The sequence below is a fragment of the Oryx dammah genome, unplaced genomic scaffold (genome assembly GCF_014754425.2).
Source record: "Oryx dammah isolate SB20612 unplaced genomic scaffold, SCBI_Odam_1.1 HiC_scaffold_20, whole genome shotgun sequence".
Lineage (NCBI taxonomy): Eukaryota > Metazoa > Chordata > Mammalia > Artiodactyla > Bovidae > Oryx > Oryx dammah.
The window spans coordinates 30,819,108-30,837,957 of record NW_024070204.1 but is presented as its reverse complement, the minus strand read 5'-3'; the positions used below and the strand labels follow the sequence as shown (position 1 = coordinate 30,837,957).

The window sequence follows — 18,850 nt, the reverse complement described above, 5'->3', positions numbered from 1 at the left end:
ACATAGGTTCAACCCCAGGGTCATGAAGAACCCATGAAGGAGGGCATGGCAACTCACTCCAGTATTCTTGCCTGGAGAATCCCCATGGACAGAGGAGCCTGCGGGCTACAGTTCATAGGGTCACAAAGAGTCAGATACGACTGAAGCAACTTAGCGCAGCACAGAATTGTAGTAAGAAAAAGACTAATGCCTGGGAGCATCAAAGCAGGGAGAGAACTGTAGAAAGGACATGTAAACCAAATTTGGAAAGATGTTTATCTCTCCAGGTTTAAAAGGAGTGAAATGAATTCTAGCCAAGAGGAGTCTTAGATTATAGAGATACAAGAGTGTTTATTATCGACAGGAGGAGCAGTGCTATCTATGTTTCTTCTTGAACCCCTGGCTCACCTTCTGAGTTGACAGCCGAGCACAGGTACACTCATGATGAGACTGGCTATAGATCCTGATGAAATGGTTCAAAATGATCTGATTTCCAGTAAACCAAAAAAGAGAACACGTGAAACTAATATTTGGTATAAAAACTTAGCCTTTTGCTCTTTAGTGTTTTCTCTCTTTTTTCCTCCCTACACGGCTACTCCAACCACAATATAAATCAACACAGAAAACAATGTGGGCCTTGGCAGTACTTGCTGTTAATTTTGAGTGATGAATACACACCAGACTAGGCATTACAAGAGCTGCCTGTGTGGTACATTTTACTTTTTTTTCAGGATTTGTATTGTGTCTATCTTACAGCTTTGCATAGAACTTTTGGGATATCCCACCAAATAATATGACTCTGGATTCTATCCAGACTTATTTATGTAAGCTGTTGGTTACATAACCTTACTTATGTCTCTTCAGAAATAAGGCTGAAATGTAAGTGTTGTCTATACAGATAGAAGCTTAATGCTATCTCTAGCTTGTTATAAATGGAGAAAAGTACTAACAGTTTTCACTTATGAGGTACATTCTCTCATAACTAAGCCACACTCCTGTGTGTGTATGTGAAGTTGCTCAGTAATGTCTGACTGTTTGCAACCCCACCAGGCTCCTAGAGATGTTTAAATAAAAAGTTTCTCTTAGATTATGAGAAAATTCAATAATCAAGAAAGATTTGTTACTTAAAGTATTATATTTAAGTTTCAGTAGAATTATACCTGACCATCTATAAATTCATTCTACACCTTAAGCTCTGAAGAAGATGGATGTACATTTCTACAGAAGTCTCTTTCAGCTTAGCATTTATCAGTAGAACAATCATTCCCCATGTCATTGTTATCAGAAATAGCCCTCTCTTCTTCTGAACCTCAGCTGAAGGTCTTGCTGGTATAGAGCATAATGAATATTGGAATACTAAACTACTTCACTTTACCTAATATAACTAAAAATCAACTAGTCCAGAAGGACTCAGGATAAAGGCAAGCATAAATGTATTTAAGCATCTAGCCCCACAAGCCCTCAGCTCTAATGAAAAGAGGATCTAGTTATAGTAGATAATTAAAATTTTTTTTTGTCCAAGTGATTATATGTATGTTTTTTAAAATTGAAAAAATAGGATATATGCATGGTAAGGTATCTTCCTCCTCACCATTTCCCCAGTCATATTGCACCAGCTCGAGAAGGCAATGGCACCCCACTCCAGTACTCTTGCCTGGAAAATCCCATGGACAGAGGAGCCTGGAAGGCTGCAGTCCATGGGGTCGTGAAGAGTCGGACACGACTGAGCGACTTCACTTTCACTTCTTACTTTTGTGCATTGGAGAAGGAAATGGCAACCCACTCCAGTGTTCTTGCCTGGAGAATCCCAGGGAGGGGGGAGCCTGGTGGCTTGCCATCTATGGGGTCGCACAGAGTCGGACACGACTGATGCGACTTAGCAGCAGCAGCAGCAGCAGCTAGTTCAGTCACCATATCCAGATGTTCCCTGTCCTTCCAGAGAGATGATGCACATATGTGTGTATATGTGTGTGTGTGCATCTGCACACATTGCTTTGATTTTATACAGACGGTAACACATAATACACGTTCATTTGCATCTTGTGTTTTCACTTAACACATCTTAAGAGTTGTGGTGTATTAGTCCATGTAGACCTGCCTCACTCTATTTAATTGCTGCTTAGTATTCTGTTATTTCATTGCACCAGATCTCTATAAAAGTTATTCATTTACCAGATCTCTATTGATGGGAATTCATGCTGTTTCTAGTCTTAGGCTAAAACAGACTATGTTGCAGTGAATATACTTTGCATATGTATAGTAATATTTGTCAGATAAATTTCTGGAAGCAGAGTTGTTGGGCTAATGATGGAGAGTGGGAGAAAAGGTGTTTTGTTTTGTTTTGTTTTGTTTTTTTAGTGAAAGTTCAGAAATGATCAGAGGTTTAGTACTAATATATTAGCTTAGCTCTGTATCTATCTTTCTTGGTGCTTTTTCTCTCCTAGGGATTCCTTACCTGAAACTATTCAGACATGATCATACATCTCGTTTTTGCTTTCTCCCCAATATTCTGAATTCCTTTGTTGTTTATCCTATCTGCTCCTTCAGTCATCAAAGCCAGACCAATCAAAACATCTCCCTTCTTTACTACTATACCTAGACTGCCAAGTGTTTGGAGGGAACACATGTAATTTTCTTAGATCATTTAGGGACTTTATGCCACTCAAAACTACTTTTACTTACAACTAACAAATTGTCTTTCCATTTCTCATATTGGTCATTCCACTGCCTAATTCATGTTCACAAATTTTTATCTTACTTACACCATACTCACTCTTAGGAAATGGCTTGGTTCCCTACTTCTCAGAGAAAGACAACTCATTAGTGCAAGAACCCCCTTACTTTCTATTTTCACCCTCAAAGTTTCTACATGAAATTCTCAGACTATCTCTTTTTGTGCTTTTTTTTTAAATTGCTAATCCTGCCACATATTCCTTATTCCCACTGCCTCTCTTCTGATTTTTTCACCCGTCTATAAATAAATTCTATAAAATAAAAGTCCTCTCCCTGTTCTTTATTTCCTTCCATTAATTGCTTTCTGTTGTTATTGTTCATTGTTCGGTTGCTAAGTCGTGTCTGACTCTTTGCAACTCCATGGACTGCAGCACATCAGGCTCCTGGAGTTTGCTCAAACTCATGTCCACTGAATCAGTGATGCCATCCAACCATCTCATTCTCTGTTGTCCCCTTCTTCCTCTTGCCCTCAATCTTTCCCAGCATCAGGGTCTTTTCCAATGAGTCGGCTCTTTGTATTAGGTAACCAAAGTATTAGAACTTCAGCACCAGTCCTTCCAATGAGTATTCAGGGTTTATTTCCTTTAGGATTGACTTGTTTGATCTCCTTGATGTCCAGGGACTCACAAGAATCTTCTCCAGCACCACAATTCAAAAGCATCAATTCTTCAGCACTCAGCCTTCTTTATGTCCAGCTCTCACCTTCATACATGACTACTTTGTTGGCTGTCTAGGTCTGTCATAGCTTTTCTTCCAAGGAATTTTAATTTCATGGTTGCAGTCACTGTCTGCTGTGATTTTGGAGCCCAAGAAAAGAAAGTCTGTCACTGTTTCCACTTTTTCCCCATCTATTTGGCATGAAGTGATGGGACCAGATGCCATGATCTTTTGTTTTTTGAATTTTGAGTTTTAGGCCAACTTTTTCACTCTCCTCTTTCACCTTCATCAAGAGGCTCTTTGGTTCCTCTTAGCTTTCTGCCATTAGGCCTTCCCTGGTGGCTCCAATGGTAAAGTGTCTGCTTACAATGCAGGAGACTCAGGCTCAGTCCCTGGGATAGGAAGATCCCCTGAAGAAGGAAATGGCAACCCACTCCAGTACTATTGCTAGAAAATCCCATGACAGAGGAGCCTGGTAGGCTACAGTCCATGGGATTGCAAAGAGTGGGACACAATTGAGTGACTTCACTTCTGCCATTAAAGTGGTATCATCTGCATATCTTAGGTTGTTGATATTTCTCCCGGCAATCTTGATTCCAGCTTGTGATTCATCCAGCCCAGCATTTTGCATGATGTACTCTACATATAAGTTAAATAAGCAGGGTGACGATATACAGCCTTGACGTACTCGTTTCCCAATTTGGAACCAGTCCATTGTTCCATGTCCAGTTCTAACAGTTGCTTCTTGTTCTGCATACAGGCTTCTCAGGAAACAAGTAAAGTGGTCTGGTATTCCCATCTCTTTAAGAATTTTATGCAGTTTGTTGTGATCTACACAATCAAAGGCTTTAGCATAGCCAATGAAGCAGATTTTTTAAAATTCCCTTACTTTTTCTATGATCCAATGGATGTTGGCAATTTGATTTCTGGTTCCTCTGCCTTTTCTAAACACAGCTTGTACATCTGGAAGTCCTTGGTTCACATACTGCTAAAGCCTAACTTGAAGCATTTTGAGCATAATCTTGCTAGCATGTGAAATGAGAGCAATTGTATGATAGTTTGAACATAATTTGGCATTGCCTTTTTTTCCTTCCCAGATAGCGTTCTTAAGAAAGTGAAAGTGCATGAGACAGGGTGCTCAGGGCTGGTGCACTGGGATGACTCGGGGATGGCATGGGGAGGGAGGTGGGAGGGGGGTTCTGGATAGAGAACATATGTGTGCCTGTGGCTGATTCATGTCAATGTTTGGCAAAAACCACTACAATATTGCAAAGTAATTAACCTCCAATTTATTTTAATTGGAGGTTAATTACTTTGCAATATTGTATTGGTTTTGCCATACATCAACATGAATCTGCCACGGGTATACACATGTTCCCCATCCTGAACCCTCCTCCCTTATCCCTCCCCATAAAAAGTGAAAGTGAAGTCACTCAGTCATGTCTGACTCTTTGCAACCCCATAGACTGTAGCCTACCATGGACTGTAGTCTACAGGCTTCTCCATCCATGGGATTTTTCAGGCAAGAGTACTGGAGTGGATTGACATTTCCTTCTCCAGGGGATCTTCCCAATCCAGGGATCAAACCCTGGTCTCTTGCATTGCAGGCAGATGCTTTACCCTCTGAGCCACCAGGGAAGCCCCAGCATTCTTAAGAGAGTAGGCCAAAAACTAGACATTTGCAGTTTCATTTCTAATCTATTTGTCCAGTCATTAAAGAAAGGGGACTGCTCTACTGCAGTGATGACCCTACTCTCGCTAGGTCCCCAAAGAATGTCAAATTTCAATCACTTATGAGCAGTCTTGGACTTCCCTATACTTGAATTTTCTCCATCATTTGACCTTTGAATCACCCCTAATCCCACCTGTTGCTGCAGAATTTCTCAACTGTTTTCATTATGTGTTTTCTTCTTGTTCTCCTTAACTCACTTTTTTCTTGGCTTTCTAAAAATGTTCTTCTGGTTTCTTTCTGACTTTAGATGTTTAGGTCTTATGTTCTCTAGAATTAAGTCCTCATTAAGTTTTCCCTCTCTTTATTCTTTCTACAAGTGATCTTATTCATTCCCCAGTTTCAGAGATCGCCTATATGTTTATGACTCATTAGCGCCTGTCTAAACCTTTCTCCTTGACTCCAGACCGTATTTAAGCTGCCTAATAGTCTTCACTTGGTTGATTCACAGATACCTGAAAAATAACATGTCCCAAATTGAACTCACCTTTCAGTTCCCCACCCCATTTCTCAAGGCTGTCCTTTCTTTCCATCATTCACCCATTCACCCAGGCCAGGAATCTTTAAATCATCATCTCCTCTTGCTTTTCTCTCTTTTAGCCACACGTCATCAATCACTGAATTCTGTTGTTTCTATTTCCTAGGTACTGGTTGATTTCATCCCTCTTAGCATTGGAGAAGGAAATGGCAACCCACTCCAGTGTTCTTGCCTGGAGAATCCCAGGGACGGGGGATCCTGTGGGCTGCCGTCTTTGGGGTCGCACAGAGTCAGACACGACTGAAGCGACTTAGCAGCAGCAGCAGCAGCAGTCCCTACACATGTGACCATCTGAGTTTATCTCTCATTATTCCTTACCTGAACTATTTCAGTAATCTGCTAACTGGTCTCCATCAATTGAGCTCCTTAACATAATTAAGCTCCTCTCCATAATTAAGCTCCTTAACAACTGAGTTATCTTTCTAAATTAATTATCATTATTAATTATGTTACTCCCCTACTTAAAATTATTTTCTATGCTTTCTTTGCCTGCTTAACTGCATTTTACATTTTACTTGCTTCTCCAGCTTCATCACCTCTGTCTCTTCAACATACGTTGTATACTTTAGCCTTTAAAAAATATTCATAATTGCCTCCATATCCCTTTTCTTCTATCTCTGATTGGTTGTTCATCCTATTTCTTGGCCTTTCTCACTCTGTCTCCAAAGGAAAATCTCAATTAAAGTGCCTTCTCCAATATGGTTCCATAGATTTAAAAAAAAATAATAATTGTATACTTAAAAAATTCACTGTTGTATTTCCTCTGTTAGACTGCAAGACTGTCTTGGGAAATGACAATATTCTATTCATCTATGTATCTGTGATATTAATATCTTTCATAATTCCTTGTACTGAGAAGCCACTCAAATAGTATTCATTGAATGATATCCTCTGTTTGGTTCCTATTTTCTCTCTTTATTCTAGTTTGTACTTGATTGTCAAATTAGCTTTCCTAAAACAATGCTGTGTTTCTGTCACTTCCCTCTAAATCTTCCAAGAGACTGCTCACCTGGAAGCTGATATCCAGCCTCCTTGATATGGTGCTTAGATTCCTCAGACCTATTTCCCTCTATTTCTTTTTTTAAATATAAATTTATTTATTTTAATTGGAGGTTAATTACTTTACAATATTTTATTGGTTTTGCCATACATCAACATGAATCCACCTGTTAATGTATCTACATATACCTTTTACTTTTCTGCCAGACTGGTCTACTTGATATTCTTCAAATGCTCAAGGTGAATTTACACTACTCTTTTCTTGCTCAGATCACTATCTTGAGGTCAGATGACCTTTCCCCTTCTCTAACTTATCTGATCTCACTCATCTTCACAGTGAAGTTCATATCTACACTTCCATAATACTTTCTCTGATTGTGCTGTGCTTCATCGCTCAGTCATGTCTGACTCTTTGCAACCCCACGGACTGTAGCCCGCCAGGCTCCTCTGTCCATGGGGGCTTCTCCAGGCAAGAATAGTGGAGTGAGTTGCCTTGCCCCCCTTCAAGGGGTCTTCCCAACACAGGGAACAAACCCAGGTCTCCTGCATTGCAGGCAGAATCTTTACCATCTGAGCCACCAGGGAAGCCCACTTTCCCTGACTATTTCCTGAATAATCTGTTTTCCCAACTGTCACAACACTTGTTCCTTATACTATAGTTTGTTATGTCCACCACTTCTTATGGCTCATATTGCTTGCTATCTTGGTGAAATTTTGACTTTTATTTGTCTCAACTATATGACTAACTTATAATGCATTAAGGATAGGGACTATGTCTCAACAGTGTTGAATAAATGCTTTTAGTGTCCCTCATGTCAGTGATCAGGACTATTGCTATTCTTTCTTAATTTATGGATTTCCTGACTTGACTTATATATGATTTCAATCTTAAGCAAGTTTTAAGTGTATTTTTGCCTATTGATTCTGACCGTTTGTGGTATTATTTTCTTTTGATTTCTGATTTCCTGCCTGCATGGCTGATGGTCCATAAACTTATCCATTAGTCTTTAGTTCTCTGAACCAATTATCTTTCGCTGCATTGGTTAATACAATGATCATGAGAAAAAAAAAGAGAAGGAGGAAGAGTGTTTCAATCACATTTCAAGGTACAGTGCTTCCTTTTCTTTTGTGGACATCATCATGTGAACATATTCATTGATAGGGATAGAGAAAAGTTGCTGCTTCTGTATCCCAAAGTATGAAGGGAGCATGTAGTTACCAAATGTGAGGAAATAGAATTCCAGGGTCTCACTGTTTTAAACTTTAGGACCCAGCATCTGTCCCAAGCCACTGGGTCCCTTTTGCACGTTACTCCCACCCAGAGATTCAACAGAGACACTCTCCATTTCTAAAGCCATGCCTTTAGACTCATGGCCATACCTTTTTTCTTTTTTTCAACCTCAGCTGCTTGAAACAGAGCTCCAATTTACAAAAGTGGTGAAGTATTTGAAGTGCAAATTGTACTCACTATTATTTGTCCAGACTTCTCAAACTTGAAGAAAATGGGCAATTTTCTTAAAATACATATTAGCTTTACTTACTACTTGGCTTCCCTCCCTTTAGCAGTTCTGGAGCCCCAGACCCAGTATAACTCCCTTTCTGCTGGGCCTGTGCCTATTGCAGCTTCTGGTCTCACATGCTGTGCACCAGTGCTGGCTCTACTGTCCCGTTTGCCAGATGCAGCCTGTTTTGCAAATGAAATTATACATTTGAACCAGATGCCTTTGGCTTGGTGATTGGCCCTGTGCACAGTCTACAATTTGGGTCAGACTTATGAGAAGTTTGGTGAATTTGGCACTGTCTTTGAGGAAGCATGGACTCTCTTAAAACTCCAGAGAGAAACCTTCAGGATCTCAGACATTCCATCTCCTGTGGGCTTCCAGAAAAGGCCACCGTCAGCTGGCATGGAAGGGAGGGCTCTTTTTCAAACTATTCAAGTCATGTTGTGACTTGAAGTCTAGTACAAAATCATGAAAAGATATGACATAATTTGCACTGATCTTAGAATAAGCAAGTTCACTCTACTGTGTAGGGACTCTGTTTTAATGGTCCAGCAATATATTTCTGCCTCTGAAGTATAATTATATGAAAGAATTTAAAATAAATATAATTTCTAAAATGTGAGAAAATAATACAGCTAAGTTAGTTTGCTAAGGGGTGACAATGACCTGATCTCATGTACCAATTAAAGGTATATGGATTTTAATTTAATCCCAATTCAAAGGGATTTGGGGGTTCCAAGGTGGGATATCTCTTTGTTTCATCCTCTTGTCAGCTTCAGTAGAAAAGAGGCTTCAATTGGTATCTTCAATAAAGCCTGAGAATTTTTCCATCCCAGATTTTTAAAGAATCATAAAACAGCTTGAAAGAAAGCCTCACTCACTTGCCTCAAAATCTCCACTGAAAAATAAGTAATTGAAACCATAGCTGGGCATGATTAATGAAGATACATTATTATAATTTATTATACAGTTTTTGGAGGGCTGTTTTTCCTTCACTTTTTTCTCATCTGTCTCCTCTATTGCTTATCCTACCACACTGGAGACTGAGCAAAATGCAGATGTTAATAACATAAAGATATCAAAGAGTTAGTTTTGGCTGAGTTAGCAGTAACCACATTATAGATCTCAGATTTTCCCTCCTTTCATGTGGCTTTTTTGTAGGTTGGACAATAAATTTACTGGTATGAATTACTATACATTTGATCCAAATGTGTGGCAGAGGATAAAAGGAAGTAACTATGGATAGGTCTGTGGGGAACGTCTAGATCAAACTCAGGTATACATGGAGGGGCCCTAGAATTTCAATCAAACTTTTCAAATCTGACAAATACATTGCTTCGGACATTTGGAAAATTCTTAAAAAAATAAGAGAAACCCACCCCGCCCCACCCCCGCCTTGTGCCTAATTACCTCATAGATTTTCATAAAGGAAGTCATATAAAGTAATTATAGTTAATGTCGGTTCTATTCACTTAAATATATCTCTACCTTTGGCTTGAACTATTCCCTCTTTTGGGCTTCCCAGGTGGCACTGGTGGTAAAGAACCCGTCTGCCAATGCAGGAGACCTAAGAGACATGGGTTCAATCCCTGGATCAGGAAGATGCCCTGGAGAAAGGCATGGCAATCCACTCCAGTATTCCTGCCTGGAGAATCACATGGACAGAAGAGCCTGATGGGCTACAGTCCATAGTGTCGCAAAGAGTCAGACACGACTGAAGCAACTTAGCACCCATGCACGCTCATACCTTTCTTTAATACTAAAGAATCTTCTAACTGTACCACCTGCCTCATGTTTAAATGTTTAACTATATACAGATGGTCTAAATCTAGCCTAAAACACTGCACGAAAATGATATGTTTCCTGTTTAAACCTTTAAACCTCTTTAGCAATCATAAGCTTCAGTATTTTTCATCTGAAAGAATATATTTAGAGCAATGATTCTCAACCTTGACTGCACATTAAAAGTACCTGAAGAGCTTTAAAAAGTTCTGATGCCCAAGGTATACTCCAGACAACTTAAATGAGAATTTTAGTACATGGTAGACTGGTTCCAAATAGGAAAATGAGTGCGTCAAGGCTGTATATTGTCACCCTGCTTATTTAACTTCTATGCAGAGTACATCATGGGAAACGCTGGACTGGAAGAAACACAAGCTGGAATCAAGATTGCCAGGAGAAATATCAATAACCTCAGATATGCAGATGACATAACCCTATGGCAGAAAGTGAAGAGGAACTAAAAAGCTTCTTGATGAAAGTGAAAGAGGAGAGTGAAGAAGTTGGCTTAAAGCTCAACATTCAGAAAACAAAGATCATGGCATCCAGTCCCATCACTTCATGGGAAATAGATGGGGAAACAGTGGAAACAGTGTCAGACTTTATTTTGGGGGGCTCCAAAACCACTGCAGATGGTGATTACAGCCATGAAATTAAGACACTTACTCCTTGGAAGAAAAGTTATGACCAACCTAGATAGTATATTCAAGAGCAGAGACATTACTTTGCTGACTAAGGTCCGTCTAGTCAAGGCTATGGTTTTTCCTGTGGTCATGTATGGATGTGAGAGTTGGACTGTGAAGAAGGCTGAGCGCCGAAGAACTGATGCTTTTGAACTGTGGTGTTGGAGAAGACTCTTGAGAGTCCCTTGGACTGCAAGGAGATCCAACCAGTCCATTCTGAAGGAGATCAGCCCTGGGATTTCTTTGGAAAGAATGATGCTAAAGCTGAGACTCCAGTACTTTGGCCATCTCATGCGAAGAGTTGACTCATTGGAAAAGACTCTGATGCTGGGAGGGATTGGAGGCAGGAAGAGAAGGGGACGACAGAGGCTGAGATGGCTGGATGGCATCACTGACTCGATGGACGTGAGTCTGAGTGAACTCCGGGAGTTGGTGATGGACAGGGAGGCCTGGTGTGCTGCAATTCATGGGGTCTCAAAGAGTGGGACACGACTGAGCGACTGAACTGAACTGAACCTAGGCATCAGTACTTTTTCTGGATCCCTAGAAAATTCTAGTGAAGTAGCTTAGTCGTGTCCGACTCTTTGTGAACCCATGGACATGAGGCTCCTCTGTCCATAGGATTTTCTAGGTGAGGGTACTGGAGTGGGTTGCCATTTCCTTCTCCAGGGAATCTTCCCAACCCAGGGATCGAACCCAGGTCTCCCTCATTGCAGACAGACGCTTTACCGTCTGAGCCACCAGGGAAGTCATGTGTAGCCAAAGTTGAGACAACTGATTTTTAAAAATAGCATATTGTAATGAAAAGAGCAAAGGCTCTGGAATCAACTGGGTCCTTGGTTAGCATTCCATTTCTAACATGTCATTCATTCATTTGAAAATATTAAAATTCCTAATAAAAAATAAAAATGCCTAATACACACTGGTACGCTCAGTATGGGCAGTATAATAATAATGATGATGATATCTGCTAACAAAGGTGTTTTATGAATAGCATCATATGCACATAGAAAACACATATGTTAATAAGATTGCATTTTAAGTGCCTTGCTACACTTCAAGGGTAAATGATATGTGCTATGTTTGTAAGGATGAACAGTGAAAGTGTTAGTCGCTCAGTTCTGTCCTCCTCTTTGCAACACTATGCTCTGTAGCTCACCGGGCTCCTCTGTGCAGGGGATTCTCCAGGCAAGAATACTGGAGGGGGTTGCATTTCCTTCTCCAGGGGATTTTCCCAACCCAGGGATTGAACCCGGATCTCCTGCACTGCAGGCAGATTCTTTACTATCTGAGCTACTGGGGAAGCCACTATTATAAGGATAACAAAACCAAATAGACATCTCATCAACTTTTCAGTCCCTTAACACCTTGTACTTCCCTTACAGTGATTATTTTAATTCCACTTTGTATTGTATACATATTGTCTTCATCAATGCATGAAAAATATTATACTCAATTGCTGCAATGCTAAACTTTAAGCTTCTTGAACAGAAAATATTTTCTTACTCATCCTGGCATACCCCTCTTAGCTTGGTGCATCTCTTTCCATGATGTTAGAATGCAGCCTGTTTTCTGAAGCCGGTTAGAGTGGTCATATTTGGGAAGCAATTAAAGACAGGATATTGAAGGAATTAGACATTTTATATCCATATGGTATACGATGTTTGAACATGCATGTGTGTGTGTGTGTGTGTGTTTGGAGAGAATGATTTTCTATTAAAGGAAAACATGCTTAGTTTAGTCTGCCCCTTGTTTATAGTCTCTTTGCAGTAGGCATTTTCCTGAGGGCTGTCTGTCAGAAGACTGATTTTGTGGGTGGTCTGCCATACTGAATTTTGGATCTAAGATCTCAGCTCCAAGGCCCTCATCCTCCATAATGCCAGCAGACGGTACACTCCATCAACACCTAATTACTTCCTAGTAGTTTGAACCCACAATCTTTTTTGGTTTGGGACCAGAATCAACTTCATAAGACATAGAAGAAAGAATGTCTGGAATTGGGAACCTAAATATGTGACTTTCTTTCGGGAGGTGATTGATCAGAAGAACATTTGTTATCCACAGTGTGTTTATAGAAGACAGCTTTGAGAAGGAGAGGCTTTCTGACCTCGTGGCAACCAACTGTTGCCCACTGAAACTTCTGCCCTGATTGTTTTCTGAATTAATAACCATTTTTCACAGGAATTTGAGGAGGAAACTTGTAAAATAAAAAGATGTGGTCTTTAACTATCAGTTGGTTGTCCTTCTAAGTACACTACTCCAATCTCTACTTGTACTTGAAGCCTCCACAGATTTGAATCCATGACACATTCTAGATGAACTAAAGGGAAAACCTAAAATAAGGGTAGGGAATGTTTATTCAAATGATCTTTTAAAACAGAGAAAATATTTTTAAAAGAGTATTGAAATATGAAAGCATCCATAATTTTTGCCTTTCTCCAGTGAACTTATAGTCATGTAGAATATGCTGTCAAAGTGGCTCATTGAGATTAGGGACTACAGATTGACTTAGATTATTTTATCCTCCTGCAAACAGGAAATCACTCTTAACAGACTTATCACACTCTTTAATCCTCACAGCTCCCACAACACTCAGAACAATGAAAATCATGTAAATCTACTTGGTAGGCAGAAGCAGAAAAAGTAGTGCTATATAGATGACACTTAAGGTAATGGAACAAGACTGGTTCCAAATGGAAAAGGAGTACATCAAGGCTGTATATTGTCACCTTGCTTATTTAACTTATATGCAGAGTACATCATGAGAAACGCTGGGCTGGACAAAGCACAAGCTGGAATCAAGATTGCCAGGAGAAATATCAATAACCTCAGATATGCAGATGACACCACCCTTATGGCAGAAAGTGAAGAAGAACTAAAAAGCCTTTTGATGAAAGTGAAAGAGGAGAGTGAAAAAGTTGGCTTAAAGCTCAATATTCAGAAAACAAAGATCATGGCATCTGGTCCCATCACTTCATGGCAAATAGATGGGGAAACAGTGGAAACAGTGTCAGACTTTATTTTGGGGGGCTCCAAAATCATTGCAGATGGTGACTGCAGCCATGAAATAAAGACACTCCTTGGAAGAAAAGTTATGACCAACCTAGAGAGCATATTCAAAAGCAGAGACATTACTTTGTCAACAAAGATCCATCTAGTCAAGGCTGTGGTTTTTCCAGTGATCATGTATGGATGTGAGAGTTGGACTGTGAAGAAAGCTGAGTGCCGAAGAATTGATGCTTTTGAACTGTGGTGTTGGAGAAGACTCTTGAGAGTCCCTTGGACTGCAAGGAGATCCAACCAGTCCATTCTGAAGGAGATCAACCCTGGGATTTCTTTGGAAGGAATGATGCTAAAGCTGAAACTCCAGTACTTTGGCCACCTCATGTGAAGAGTTGACTCATTGGAAAACACTCTGATGCTGGGAGGGATTGGAGGCAAGAGGAGAAGGGGACGACACACGATGAGATGGCTGGATGGCATCACCAACTCGATGGACATGAGTTTGAGTGAACTCCAGGAGATGGTGATGGACAGGGAGGCCTGGCGTGCTGTGATTCATGGGGTCATAAAGAGTCGGACACGACTGAGCGACTGAACTGAACTGAACTGAAGGTCCTTAAGGAAACTTGTTGGTTTCCTATAGGGGGACTGATTGCTGCTGCTGCTGCTGCTAAGTCGCTTCAGTCATGTCCGACTCTGTTCGATGCCATAGACGGCAGCCCACCAGGTTCCCCCGTCCCTGGGATTCTCCAGGCAAGAACACTGGAGTGGGTTGCCATTTCCTTCTCCAATGCATGAAAACGAAAAGTGAAAGTGAGGTCGCACAGCCCTGTCCGACTCCTAGCGACCCCATGGACTGCAGCCTACCAGGCTCCTCCATCCATGGGATTTTCCAGGCAAGAGTACTGGAGTGGGGTGCCACTGCCTTCTCCATAGAGGGACTAGCTTTCTCCTAATAGATATTATTTATTTTATTAAATTTCTGCCTACCAGAATACTGTGACTGGGTATACAGATTGTACTGAAAATATGTCACCATTGCCAGGAGAGAATGGGTCCTTTCCAGTGAAAGTGAAGTTGCTCAGTCGTGTCCAACTCTTTGCAACCTCATGGACTGTAGCCTACCAGGCTCCTCCATCCTAGGGATTTTCCAGGCAAGAATACTGGAGTGGGTTGCCATTTCCTTCTCCAGGTAATCTTCCCAACCCAGGGATTGAACCCGGGTCTTCTGCATTGTAGGCAGATGCTTTACCATCTGAGCCACCAGGGAAGTCCCCCTTTCCAGCCAAATGAAGTTAATCTTTTCCATATCACAGGTATCAATCAGTACTTGGAACTTGAATGTATTATAAATTCAGAATCATTCTAAATCTCAACCAGTGGTTTCCAATATATATATTTCCTGAGGAAAGAAGAAACAAAAGCCTATTGAAGGAATAAGGAAAACAGCTGAAAGCTGTACTATTTCCCATTCCCACTGCTGAACCTCTGTGAAGATGCATCACTTCCTCACAAGGGTGATCAGTCAGACATTAATGATGTACGAGCATTTTTTACATTATCATAATGAATTTCTCCTGTTTTTACCCCCATTTTATCTTCAGAGTTTGAAATATATACACTCTCTCTGTTCTTGACTACTTCTAATTGGCTGTTGCCAGTCAAATGTTGGATTATTGCTCCATTTACAGTAAAAGTGAAATAAAATTGTAATAAATTATAATATAATTTTGAAAAGATATAAATATAAACATAATATAAAATTGAAAAGATCCCATTTAATCCCTGCAGGGGGAAAACACCTGCATTTTAGAGGCTCATACTCACCAAGTGGTTTAAGAACACCCTGCTTGATAATGGGGGCTTCCCAGGTGGTGCTAATAGTTAAGAACCCACCTGCCAATGCAGGAGACTTAAGAAACGTGGGTTCGATCCCTGCAAGATTATCCCCTGGAGGAGGGCATGGCTGCCCACTTCAGTATTCTTGCCTGGAGAATCCCATGGACAGAAGAGCCTGGTGGGCTACAGTCCATAGGGTCACACAGAGTCGGACACGACTAAAGCGACTTAGCAAGTACACGCACAGGCAGCCTGATATTGTAATCTTTTGATTACAAATATCTTTTGAAAGCTACAGTTTTTGAAAAACAAAACACAATTAATGCTACAACTAATGAGTCACAAATAAAATGCAAGAAAATAAAGACAATTTCTCCAAAAGGTTTGGAAAACTTAATTAGGGGAATATTTTTAATAATTAGTGTTTTAAGATTGAACTTGTAATTTTCCTCTAGATTTTACAGTGTATATTTTGTAAACTATTTTCTTTGTTCACCCTCACCTCCCTTCACATTTAGCATTGATTAAGATGATTTAGAATGGAAATCTTCCCTTGTCTCTAACAATATATTTCCAAGACAGAAATTTCATTTGTCTCCCACTTTAATCGGTTAGAGGTACTATTATGTAATTCTCAACATTCCTTACCAGGAACTTTACTAGCATGATCAATCCTCTTGGCATTAATTTTCCTTTTCCCTTGTTCTATGATCTAGGATGGGCAGTGCCAGAAAAAGCTGGATTCTAATTTCTACTGTAAAATTTCTTTTTTCTAGTGGGATTTTCAAGCTTAGCCTCTTACTGTTTATGTGAAGGCAAGATTTGGCTGACCCAAAGGCAGCATATCCTGGGAAGGCCAACCAGCCAAAAACATCACTGGGTGTTTGTTTTGTTCCCTAGTTTAAGGAGAGGAAAGGAAATCACACTTTATATGTAGTACCATACATGTGCTTTCTTTGGTCAATTATGAACAGCATGCATTGGATTTTAACATGTTGATCTTTGACTTTCAGGGGTGAGATATTTTATAATCATTCAATGATCTGGTTTCCTTCCAGTGTGATTGCTATTTAATTAGGGTATAAAAGCTTAATGAAGGCAACATGGAAAGTATTAATATTAATATATAACATTTATTGAATATCATTACTGCCCTAGAAATTGAACAAATCACAAAATTAGAGTGCCTGCCAGTTAGTTAAGCATGCATCTGCCAATTTTTAAAGAAGTTATTTAAAAAATTATGAAATATCTTTATAAACATTGTAGTATCCTTGAACTGCAAGGAGATCCAACCAGTCCATTCTAAAGGAGATCAGTCCTGGATATTCTTTGGAAGGACTGATGCTAAAGCTGAAACTCCAATACTTTGGCCCCCTGATGCAAAGAGTTGACTCATTGGAAAAGACTCTGATGCTGTGAGGCATTGGGGGCAGGAGGAGAAGGGGACGACAGAGGATGAGATGGCTGGATGGCATCACCAACTCGATGGATGTGAGTTTAAGTGAACTCCGGGAGTTGGTGATGGACAGGGAGGCTTGAAGTGCTGTGATTCATGGGGTCACAAAGAGTCGGGCATGACTGACAGACTGAACTGATGAAACCAAAAAAATCTAGTTAATCCTTTCCACCAAAATTCATCATCATTGATCTATTTTCATAGTACCTGCTTAAGAATACTACTTCCACTGTCTTTACAAGTGTGCCAAGATGAAATGGAATAACTAAACTTCTCTCTCAAATTGGCAATGGGTTATAATGGGAGAAGATGGATAAATAACTCTAGAAAAAAATTAATTTTATCTTAAGAGCCACCTAAAGGAGTGGTGGCTCTCAATGAGTTTGTTGATGCGAGTCACCATAAGCAACTGTATAGTCCCTTGGCAAAATGGATTGTGAGTATCCAACTTGCCCTCAACTGTGCATGGCTACATTCACTGGCCATATATTCACAAAGAGGGAAAGCCAGCAGCTGTTCTTGCAAACACTTTCTGTGCTTTCAAAGTATCATCCTATCCTCCTTTTCCCATTTGTGATAAAATTTATCAAGAAAAGAAGAAGAAGAAGGAAGAGGAGGAAGAGAGGGGAGGGAAGGAGGATGGGCTGGCACAGGAGGCAGCCTTCACGTGCTACCTGCTTTTCTTCACCACTCACTCTTACTTTCCACTCCTACCACTCAGGAGAAACTATTCTCTCAAAGACATCTTATAACCTCTGATTTCCAGGCTTTTCCTCAGCCCTTGTTTTCATGTAAAATATGGAACAGTTGACACTGTTGAACAGCCCCTTTATTAATTTCTCTTTCCAAGGCTTTGTGGCTCTTTCTCCTGCGGTACCCTGACGTCTTTTTTTTTTTTTTTTAACTATAGTTTCCTACGTCCTTATCTTTTTCTACTCCCTGAATGGAGGTATTTCCATAAATTCTATTCTTGATATCTTATGCTCTTTCTCCTCAGAGACTCCCTTAATTCTTGGGCTCACTGCAAGAGTTTGACTCCATAGTCTATTCCACTACCTTTGTGACCTTCACTCCTACTCTTCTCTCCTTTTTCCTCTACTCCAGTGTTGCTAGTTTTCTTGGCGTTGTATTGGCCGAGCCAACTCTACTCTCAGGTTTTGCATTTGACGCTCTCTGCGTTTGGACTGCTCTCCCCCAAGTATCTGAAGGGCTTGTCTCATTATCTCCTTCAGGTCTCTGTTCAAATGTTACCTCTGGTAAGTCTTTCCTAGATCACCTCATGTAATCGTAATTCCTGTTCTCCATGCTCACTTTTCTGTCTCAGGTTTCTTCTCAGTGCTTAGAGTTGTGCCTGGCATGTAGCAGTCACTCAGTAAATATTTACTGCATGCATGAATGAATGAGTTATCAAAGTTATAAAGAAGTCAACCTGTCCATGACTCCAAAATTCCTAAATTTAACTGTCGTTCAAATTACCTATGGGACGATGGCAGGGAGACTTCTTCTTGGGTGACATTTCAGACCATGTTATGGGAATCTGTGTAAGAGAGATTCATGAAGACATTTCTCTTGGGGGTGACTTTTTTCCCCTCTGGAGATGGTACTGAAGAGGACAGAAATAGTTCGACAGAATGTGATCCTGAATGACTCCAGTGTTTTTACCTAGAAAGCCCCTCACAGGTGAGGAAAATTTGCCATACATCAGCTTCACCAAAATTGTGAGTTTAGCTAATTTAATTACTTTGTCATCAGTAATTTGTTTGGATCATGTTGATATGGCCAAACACAGCTTGTTGAGAAAGTCAGCAATGTGAGGGAGCCAAATAAGATCTTAAAATTCCATGGTATTTGCAGGTCATTTTACCAATAACCAAATGATATGCCACTGTAAATTGTAAAGGTTATTATTTTGATTTTTCAATATATTCATATTGGACTTTTCTAATGATG

At 40.2% G+C, this 18,850-nt stretch overlaps 1 non-coding gene across 1 annotated transcript; it reads right to left on the bottom strand.

Annotated features, from left to right (window-relative positions):
• Positions 1 to 14,800: 14,800 nt before the first annotated feature.
• TRNAC-ACA lies at positions 14,801 to 14,872 on the bottom strand. Its single transcript has one exon. It is a non-coding gene; the product is annotated as a tRNA-Cys (tRNA).
• Positions 14,873 to 18,850: the final 3,978 nt, after the last annotated feature.